Below are 6,791 nucleotides of genomic sequence, written 5' to 3'. Positions count from 1 at the left end.
ATTTTAAGTTATGGAATGCAAGAAAGCTAGAAGGGTGGCCAGATGACTTGGAGGGTAAAGGTGTCGATTGTTAGGCCCGATGACCTGAGCTGGCTACTGAAACATGATCATATATGCACACACAACACAACACACACAAGAGAAATGTCGTAAAACAAAAATTAAAGGAAAGGTAAGAAGAAAAGTTTGGGGAAAGTTAATTCCCATCTGTAATGCCGGCAATCTGGATGCAGAAGCAGGAGTGCGCTGGGCAGTCTTATGTCAGCTTGACTCACGCTAGAAGTGTGTGAAAGGAGGGAGCGTCAGTTGAGAAAAATGTCTTTATAAGATCCTGCAGTCAGGCATTTTCCTAATTAGTGATCAATGAAGGTGGGGGAGCCCATCGTGGGTAAGCAGCATCAACATCCCCCCTCATGGCCTCTGCATGGGATCCTGCCCTGTTTGAATTCCTGTTCTGACTTTATTCAGTGAACAGCAATATGCAAGTGTAGGCCAAATAGACCCTTTCCTCCCCAAGTTGCTTTTTGGTCATGGTGTTTCATGCAGCAACAGAAACCTCACTACAACAAGGAGGAACACGTAAGTTTGAGGCCAGCTTGGTCTATGTAGCAAAGACAGATGCCAGGGCAGATGACAGCTTAAAAAAAAAACTAAAGAACGAAAATGCAATGATATATGAAGTATTTCACTTGTTGATCTTTGGAACACCACTGTGAAACTGGCAGGGACTGCCATAAAAGGGTCCCAGGAAAACAACTTTTGGTTTTGTGCTGGCTAGTTTTCTGACAACTGATACAAGCTAAAGTTATCTGGCTGTTGAGAATGCCCCTGTATGACTCTGTAAGGTTTTCCTGTAGGAAGCCTGGTGCTGGTGGTACACCCCTTTAATCCCAGCACTCAGAAGGCAGAGGCAGGCAGATCTCTGTGAGTTCGAGGGCAGCCTGGTCTACAGAGCTAGTTCTAGTTAGGGCTGTTACACAGAGAAATCCCATCTTAAAAAAGTAAGAAAAAAGGGCTGGAGAGATGGCTCAGAGGTTAAGAGCATTGCCTGCCCTTCCAAAGGTCCTGAGTTCAATTCCTAGCAACCACATGGTGGCTCACAACCATCTGTAATGGGGTATGGTGCCCTCTTCTGGCCTGCAGGCATACACACAGACAGAATATTGTATACATAATACATAAATAAATAAATATTTTTAAAAAGTAAAAAAAATAACTGTAGTACATTTTTAATAACTTTAAATGTTAGTTTATTTTTAAGTAAAATAATTATTTTAATATAATATATTCCAATAATCGTCTCCCAGGTCCTCCCCACCTTTCAAACTCCAGTCATTTCTCATGATCTTAAGAAAACAAACAGGAAAAAAAGACAAACAAAGATAAAACAAAGTGAACGGACTAACAAAAAGAAACTAAGAAAGAGCACAAGAAACACACACACAGAGACAAATCCCATAAAAACTCAAAATGGGAAACCGTAATGTATAAGCAAAAGACCAGTAAGGATTTTTTTAAAAGCCCAAACAAAGTAATATGAGACAAAAAAAAAATCTTGAAAGATAGTTTTGAATTTGTTTTGTGCTGGCCAGCTGCTGCCGGGCATGGACCTTCCTGAAGGTGGATGTATCCCCGGTGAGATTTCTCGGAGAAACTGATTTTTCCTTTTCAAGCGGTTGTCAGTTGGAGATAGTTTCTGGCTGGGGATGAAAGCTTGTGCCTACTTCCCCATCTCAGGGCTGGGACCCATCTGCTGGATGTCTGCACACCTATGCACACTGCCTCAGACCTTCCGAGTTTGTATTGCGTCAGTCCTCTTGGGTCTAGAAGGCACTTTTCTTGGTATCATCCATCTTCTCTGGTCCCTACAATCTCTGTGCCTCCTCTTCCTCAGCGTTCCCTGAGGGAACTGAGCCCTGAGGGGAGGGATTTGATGGGGACATTCCGATTAGGACTGAGTATTCAAAGGTCTCTCATTCTCTACACAGGGTCCAGTTATGGATCTCTGTATTAGTCCCCATCCACCGCAGGAGAAAGCTTCTCTGATGATGGCTGAGTAAGACACTGATATATGGGTATGGCCTAATGTTCTTAGGACACTTTTTATTGCTATGTTATTTTAGTAAAATGGTAGTATCTGGTTTTCCCATAGGTTTATGGCCTATCTAACGTCAGGTTCTTGGCCACCTAAACAGTGTCAAGCATGAGTTCCATCTCATGGAGTGGGCTTTAAATCTAATCAGTTAGTTGTTGTTTACTCCGAAAACATCTGTGCCACTATTGCACCAATGTGTGGTGCAGTCAGGTCACCATTGTAGATAGAAGGGTTTGTAGCTGGGTCTTCTCTGGTAGGGTGCAGACTACATTCCAGTACAAGGAATACTATTTGAAGAAGCTTCTACTGTAGTAGGTTTCCATGTGACCGTCAAATGACCTTAGTGTTTGCTGTCCCTCCCTGTATTTCCTCTTTTATTCCTCCTCCCCACTGCTCCATTTAATTCTGTTCCAGTCTTCTCCCCCCTGCTTCTCTCTATATATTCTATTTTCCCTTTCTTGAGGGATTCTTCCCTTCCCTCTGGTTCCTTAGTATATACTTAACCTCTGTGGTTTTTTTATATCGGGAGGCAGAGGCAGGCAGATCTCTTTGAGTGCGAGTCCAATCTGATCTCCAAGAGCTAGTTCCAGGACAGGCTCTAAAGCTACAGAGAAACCCTGTCTTGAAAAACAAAAAACACACCGAAAAAAAAAAAAGCTAACATCCACATATAAAAAAAACATACCTGTTTTAGTTACTGTTCTATCAGTGTGAAGAGAGACCATGACTGAGGCAAGTCTTACAGAAAAGAAAGCTTTTACCTGGGGTTGCTTACAGTTTCAGAGAGTCATTATTATCATGGCAGGGAAGAGGCAGTAGCTGGGAGCTTGATATCCTGACCCACAGACACCAGACAGCAAACTGGGGAGTGGGGAGAGAAAGAGAGAGACTAGGCTTAGCATGGGCTTCTGAAACCTCGAAGCCAACCGCTAGTTATACACTTCCTTCAACAAGGCCACACTTCCTAATCCTTCCCAAACAACTCATCCCCTGGGGACTAACGTGCAAATATACGAGCCTATGGGACCATTCTCATTCAGACCATCACAATACCGCATTTGACATCTGCGTTACCTCACTCAGGATGACTTTTTTCTTCTAGTTCTATTCATTTGCCTGACAGTGTCATGATTTCGGGTTTTTTTTTTTAAGATTTATTTATTTATTATGTATACAACATTCTGCCTCGATGTATGCCCGCATGCCAGAGGAGGGCGCCAGATCTCAGTACAGATGGTTGTGAGCAGCCAGTGCTCTTAAACTCTGAGCCATCTCTCCAGCCCTCATGATTTTGTTTTTTTTTTTTTTTGTTGTTGTTGTTGTTGTTTTTTTGGTTTTTCGAGACAGGGTTTCTCTGTAGCTTTTTTTTTCAGAGCCTGTCCTGGAACGAGCTCTTGTAGACCAGGCTGGCCTCGAACTCACAGAGATCCGCCTGCCTCTGCCTCCCGAGTGCTGGGATTAAAGGCGTGCGCCACCACCGCCCGGCCATGATTTTTTTTAACAACTGGATAATCTTCCACATTTTCCTGATCCATTCATCTGTTGGTGGGCATCAAGACTGTTTCCCGTTTCTGCCCATTATGAATAGAGCAGTACTGAGCAGGGCTGAGCAAGGGTCTCTACAGTAGTAGAATAGGAAGTCCTTTGTGTATAGGAATGCCCAAGAGTGGTACAGTTGGGTCTTGAGGTCTAGTACCAGTTTCCTCAGGCACCACACACTGATTTCTATAGTGACTGGACAAGTTTGGTTTAAATGGATGGGTTGTTCCTTGCCCCACATCCTCACCAGCGTGGGCTTTCTGTTTTGTTGGTCTTTGTCATTCTATTTATTTATTTATTTATTTATTTATTTATTATGTATACAATATTCTGTCTGTGTGTATGTCTGAAGACCAGTAGGGGGCACCAGATCTCACTACAGATGGTTGTGAGCCACCATGTGGTTGCTGGGAATTGAACTCAGGACCTTTGGAAGAGCAGGCAATGCTCTTAACCTCTGAGCCATCTCTCCAACCCCGGTCTTTGTCATTCTTACTGGTGTTAGATAGAATCTCAAAGTAATTTTGATTGGCATTTCCCTGATGACTAAGGCAGAATATTTCTTTAATTTTAAAGAAATCAAATATGCCATTTATGTTTCATCTCTTGAGAACTCTATTTCTCTATTTAGTTCTGTACCCATTTTTAATTGTGTTGTTTGTTGTCTTCATGCCCAGGGTTTTTGTTTTGTTTTGTCTTGTTTTTTGTTTGTTTGTTTGTTTTTTTTGGTTTTTTTTTGGTTTTTTTTTTTTTTTTTTGGTTTTTCGAGACAGGGTTTCACTGTAGTTTTAGAGCCCGTCCTGGAACTAGCTCTTGTAGACCAGGCTGGCCTCGAACTCACAGAGATCCGCCTGCCTCTGCCTCCCAAGTGCTGGGATTAAAGGCGTGTGCCACCACCGCCCGGCTGTTTTGTCTTGTTTTGTTTGAGTTTTTTATATATTATGAATATTAGCCTTCTATCAGATGTATAGTTGACAAAGATCTTTTCCTGTTCCCTAGTCTGCTTTTATGCCCAAAAGACAGTGTTCTTTGCTATACAGAAAATTGTGCTAATGATGTTCTGTTCAGAAAGTCTTTTCCTGTATCAGTAACTTCAAGGTTATTCACCACTTTCTCTTCTGTCGGGTTCAGAGTATCAGGTTTATGTTGAGGTGTTGAGGTCTTTGATACATTCATAATTAAGCTTTGTGCAGAGTGATAAGCATGGATTTATTTGCATTCTTCTAGTTACAAACATCCAGTTTGACCAGTACCATTTGTTAAAGACACAATCTTTTCACCAGTGTTATTTCTGGCTTCTTAATAAAAAATCAGATGAATTTGTGTCTGGGTCTCCTGTGTCACTGATCCGTGTGTCTGTGTTTTGGCCAACACCATGCTGTTTTTGTTCTATAGCTCTGGAGGAAATCTTGAGAATGGGGATGGTGCCACCTCCAGCCGTTCTTTTATCATTTGGGATTGTTTCAACTATTCTGTTTTTTAATTTTTTCATATGAAGCTGAAAATTGCCCTTTCAAGATCTGTGATGAACTCTATTGGAATTTTGATGAGGATTGTATTAAATCTGTAGATTGCTTTTGATAGGATGGCCATTTTCACTATGTTAATTCCACCAATCCATGAGCATGGGAGAGCTTTCCATTTTCTGATATCTTCTTCAGATTCTTTCTTCATTGTCTTAAAGATTTTATTTTACCAGTCTTTCACTTGCTTGGCTAGAGTTGCCCCAAGATATTTTTTTTTTAAGTTATTGTGAAAGATTTTGTTTCTCTGATTTTTTTTTCAGTCTGTTTGACTTTTGTAAGCAGGAAGGCTATTGGTTTTTGCATGCTAATTTTGGATTCTTCTGCTTTGCTGAAAGTATTCCTCAGCTGTAGAAGGTCCAGCTTCTTTGACAGGTATGCTACAGGTGCAAAGGAAGGTCCCAGCTGATGTCCTAGGACCCCAAGGGTGTATCCCTCCTTCTCTGTTACATAGAGGGAGAAAGGACGAGTTAAATCTGGGAGATGAAGAGCTGGGACCTGGATAAGGGCTTGTTGGAGTCTCTGGAAGGGTTTAGTAATGGGATGGAGAAGGGGCTCATGCAGAGAGCTGAGAACTGCCACATATACGGGGTAGGTGAGGAGAGAAAAAGAGGGGATCCAGGAACACAGGAAGTCAGCTATTCCTAGGAACAACAAAACCTCTTCTTTTGTAGAAGGAACTGCAAGGGACTGAATTAGCTTCTTTCTGTCTAGCATAATAGCTTTTTGGGTTGGGGTAATAGTTAATCCCAAGTAAATGACCTGAGAGGTGGAGAGTTGGGCCTTAGGAGGTGAGATTCTATAGCCCTTTTGGGACAGGAAATTTAAAAGAGCAGAGGTATCAGTTTTGCTGATATCCAAGGATGGACTGAAAAGTAAAAAATCATCTACATACTGTATGAGTTTAGACTTAGGAAGAGACAGTGAGATATCAGAGGCTAAAACCCGGCCAAACAGGTGTGGGCTGTCCCAGAATCCCTGGGCAAGAATGGTCCAGGTGAGCTGTGTGGAGAGGTAAGTGTCAGGGTCAGTCAAGGTGAAGGCAAAGATCTTTTGAGATTGAGAGCTGAGAGGAATAGAGAAAAAAGCATCCTTAAGATCTAGAACTGAGAAGTGGGAGGTTCCTGGGGGGATAGTGGAAAAAAGTGTGTAAGGGTTTGGCACTACAGGATGAAGAGGGACCACTGCAGAGTTAATGAGCTGGAGGTCTTGAACCAGGCAATAGGTTCCATTAGGTTTTTTAACAGCAAGTATAGGGGTGTTAAAGGGATAAGAGATGGGGCAAAGTAGCTTTTTTCTTAGAAGGTCAGAGATGATAGGCTTAAGTCTCCTAAGGCTCTGGAGATACTGAGCTTGGGTAATGTACTTAGTAGGGTCTTGTAATTGGATAACAATGGGGAAATGGTGTTTATCAACAGAGGGGTTTGGGGTGTCTCAGACTTGGGGGTTCACCTGAGAAGCTGGTAGAGGAAAAGACACATTGGAGCTGGGAGGTTGGGAGGCTAGAAGGAGGAGGAGGGGAGCTTCTGACAAGTCTGGGGTAAGGTAAATGGAAGGAGCAAACAAAATGGAAGCTCCTACTTTTGCTAAAAAAAAAAATCTCTTCCCATAAGAGGTACTGTGCACGTTGGCAT

Source organism: Arvicola amphibius, chromosome 11 (genome assembly GCF_903992535.2).
Source record: "Arvicola amphibius chromosome 11, mArvAmp1.2, whole genome shotgun sequence".
Lineage (NCBI taxonomy): Eukaryota > Metazoa > Chordata > Mammalia > Rodentia > Cricetidae > Arvicola > Arvicola amphibius.
The sequence above is the reverse complement of the archived record's forward strand: the minus strand, read 5'-3'. Positions refer to the sequence as shown.